General features: G+C 45.5%; 1 pseudogene; it reads right to left on the bottom strand.

The window, feature by feature from the left end:
- Nucleotides 1-2985, bottom strand: LOC114724868 (G-type lectin S-receptor-like serine/threonine-protein kinase At1g34300; annotated as a pseudogene).
- Nucleotides 2986-3422: the final 437 nt, after the last annotated feature.

Below are 3422 nucleotides of genomic sequence, written 5' to 3'. Positions count from 1 at the left end.
TTCATACAAAAAGTAATATAATATCAGAGTTCAATTTAAACTTTAATCCATATCGTATAACTACAGGAAAAAATAAATTTTAGAACAGGCTATTTATCCAATCATAGACGGTTGATTTGTCAATCCATCTGAACACATTTTACATAAGACTTGAATCTGACGACAGTGCATGCAAGAAGCATACCACCTAAATTTTATTCTACAAGAGGCAAAAGGAAAAGCAGAGCTTGACATGGGCGGGGTTATTCATCCCCAAGGAAAAAGACAGTGGGCTTCTTGGGATCAATAATCTCCACTGTGCCTTCCAGCATCTTAGCCACTTTTCCCATGGTGGGCCTCATCTCCGGCCTGTCTTGAAGGCACCACATGGCCGTCTTCACCATCCTATTGATCATATCAAAATGGGCCCTGCTGTCATAAAACTGCTTGATCTCACGGTCCAGAATGTCTTCGGGCCTCATCTCCTTGAACATCTTATCGAAGGCCCACCCAGGAAAATACCAATCTTCACTGTTCAACACTGATCCTTGGATCTCAAAGTTCCTAACCCCACTCACCAGCTCCAGCAGCACCATCCGAAGCTGTACACGTCAGCTTTGGAGGTGATGGGATCCGTCGTTATCCATTCCGGAGCCATATAACCCGGAGTCCCTCTCCTCCTAGACATGGTTACCATATCCTCTTTCTTTCTGAGCTTGGCTAATCCAAAATCTGAAATCTTTGGGCAGAAATCGTCCCCCAGTAGGATGTTCTCCGGCTTGATATCGCAATGCAAAACCCATTCCAAGCACTCCTCGTGCAAGTATGCTATGGATCTTGCCACACCAAGGGCTATCCTATACCGGATATTCCAGTCAAGGATGGGTTTTTGTTCCGTCTTTGGGTCATGCTTTGGATCCGAATCCGTAGATACTTCCCCATTTTTGGACCCGGCCCGGGGTCGACGGAACAGGTATTTGTCCAATGACCCGCCCGGGATGAATTCGTACACCAAGATTCGTTGACCTTTCTCGGCGCAAAAGCCCCACAAGCGGACCAAGTTGAGGTGGTGCATTCTGGCAATGATGGTGACCTCTGCCCAGAACTCGGCGTCGCCGCCGGCCACATTCTTGAGGCACTTGACGGCGACAACGCGATGATCCGCTAGCTCTCCCTTGTAAACCTCACCGAAGCCACCTTTACCGATGAGGTTGGAGAAGTCCTTGGTGGCGGTTTTGAGCTCGGCATACGAGAACCGTTTTGGGCCACCAGCGGGAAGGAACTCGAGACCGAGAGTGGTAGCCATGTCTCTGTACTTGATGTACCTCTTGAGGAAAGACCAGAAGAAGGCGACCCCGGAAATGAGCTCAGCAGCGAAAAGAGTGCAGATTATGGCAATGTTACGAGCTGTGGAATTCGAATCTTTAGGAGGTAGTGGGAGGCTGATTTGAACAGGGCACGATGTCTGCAAAACTTGTGTCATCCCAGTGAAATTGGAGGCTTCGGTTTCGGATACGTCTACCTTAAGAAACAGCGAAGCCTCAGTGCCCGGAGACCAATAACCATATAGGAGTTCATTCAGCACCAAAGAACAAAAACCAGATCCATCATATTTGTAGCCAAACCCAAGACATTTGGGGTTTGCTCTGCATCTAGATTCACAAATTGTGAAGTTTCTAGCTGGAATACTGTCCATGTTAGTGCTATTGCTAGTATAGTTCACATAATCGAGCTTCAGAAATTTGATGTTGTTGGTGAGTTTGGTTTTCCTTGCGCAACCTTGTTGAGGCCCTCCTTGATTTTGTTTGAATCCAGGCGGGCAAACACATGAAGTCGAATCATTTATACCAGTTGAAGGCAAGCATATAGCATAAGGACCGCATTTGCCTTTGATTTTACACGGTTCCCACATCGCTAACCAAACCTCAACCCACGGGGTTTTTGGCTCGGAGTTGAAACTGTAGATTTTGAGATTCCCATCATCTCCGAGAACCATTTTTCGGAGCCGATTGTCGCCGTAATCGCTTGTAAGAAAAGCGCCACTTTGCATAGTCATCTTGCCGAGGGCGTCCATGCTCACCAACGGACTAGGGGTGTTGTAATAATTAGCCATGGAGGAAGAGAGATTCAGATACGTGGAATTGACGAATGTGAAGCGCCCATTTTGGGAACGAAGCTCGATTCCCGTGATATTTTGGTTCGGGAGAATGGTGTCGGTTGGGTTAGCGAAGCTATTCCAATCCCCAAAACTCAAGTTGCCTTGGTCACTGAGTCTGAGAACGCGCGATGTGGAATTGGAAGCAGACGACGCGTTTCCCAAGCGGGTGCTACTGAGAAACAGCTCGCCTTTGGAGGTGATGACGAGGGAAGCGGAGCCATTGACCGGCGAACCGAAGTTTGCAGACCACACGACGGCAGCAGCGTCAAGCGGGACGTTTTTGAACCAAACGGAGAAGGTGTACCGATCTGGGGAAATGAGGAAGAAGCCAGCAGAGAAAATGGAATTCGGGGAGAGAAGGAAGCGATTCTCGTTTGGACGCCATGGGGAGCCTGAGGCATTGAAGGAGGTAAAATTGACAGCATTCTGGGAAATTGAGAATTGAATGAGGGAGAAGAAGGAGAGGGTGAAACAAGGGAAGAGAAAGCCAGGAGCCATGGTTTTGGTTTTCGAGGGAGGGAGAGATGGGAGTAATAGCACGTAGGTGGATGGCAGGTCGTAAGAGTCGTACTCAAGGCGGCTAGGGTCAGTTGACTGACTATTAAGGGTTGACTTTGAATATTACTAAATCCGTGGTTTTCTTCATCGTCTTCCTCGGGCACCTTGACTGGCGTTGGAGGCTCTTGTTTCGTTCTTTCTTTCCTGGGCCTCTGTAAATACCTATATTTTTATTCGTCCTTGAAAGTTTTTTTTTTTTAATCTTTATTCAAGTAGAACATGTTAAAAATAACTTGTATAAATGAATGATGCTTGAGAGCATTAAATTATTAAATCTGTCATCGAAGTTATAAAATCAACTTGAGCACACGTTTTTCAAATCTTCCAGTTCTCCATTGGCTCCGTAATGGAGTAGACTCGCATTGTCCTGCGTCATGTTTTTAGCCCCAAAATGTACTTCGTGTGCCAAAACCATTCTTTGTTTTCGAACTTGAAATACTTGATATTTAATTTACTTTTTGGGCCTTCAGAAATGGTAATGGTGTATCACCGATTACTCAAAAAATGAACCACTAAAAAAAGGAAAAAAAATTGAAATATGAACAGTTAGTTTTCACACAACGTAAAGCGTATTCTTTTTTTTTGGAATTTGTATTAATTCTGACTATTCTATAAAGTCTGATTGAAATTTGCCTCGGGCGCAAATTGCCTCAGAACGGTAAATCATTATTTTCAAAGTCAACACAAATGTTAGATGAAATGCAAGGGAGAAAGGGCCATCCCGTAC

Source organism: Neltuma alba, unplaced genomic scaffold, assembly GCF_004799145.2.
Source record: "Neltuma alba isolate B1F8T4 unplaced genomic scaffold, ASM479914v2 tig00012201_pilon, whole genome shotgun sequence".
In the NCBI taxonomy this organism is placed as follows: Eukaryota; Viridiplantae; Streptophyta; class Magnoliopsida; order Fabales; family Fabaceae; genus Neltuma; species Neltuma alba.
This window is presented reverse-complemented; position numbering and strand designations above follow the sequence as displayed.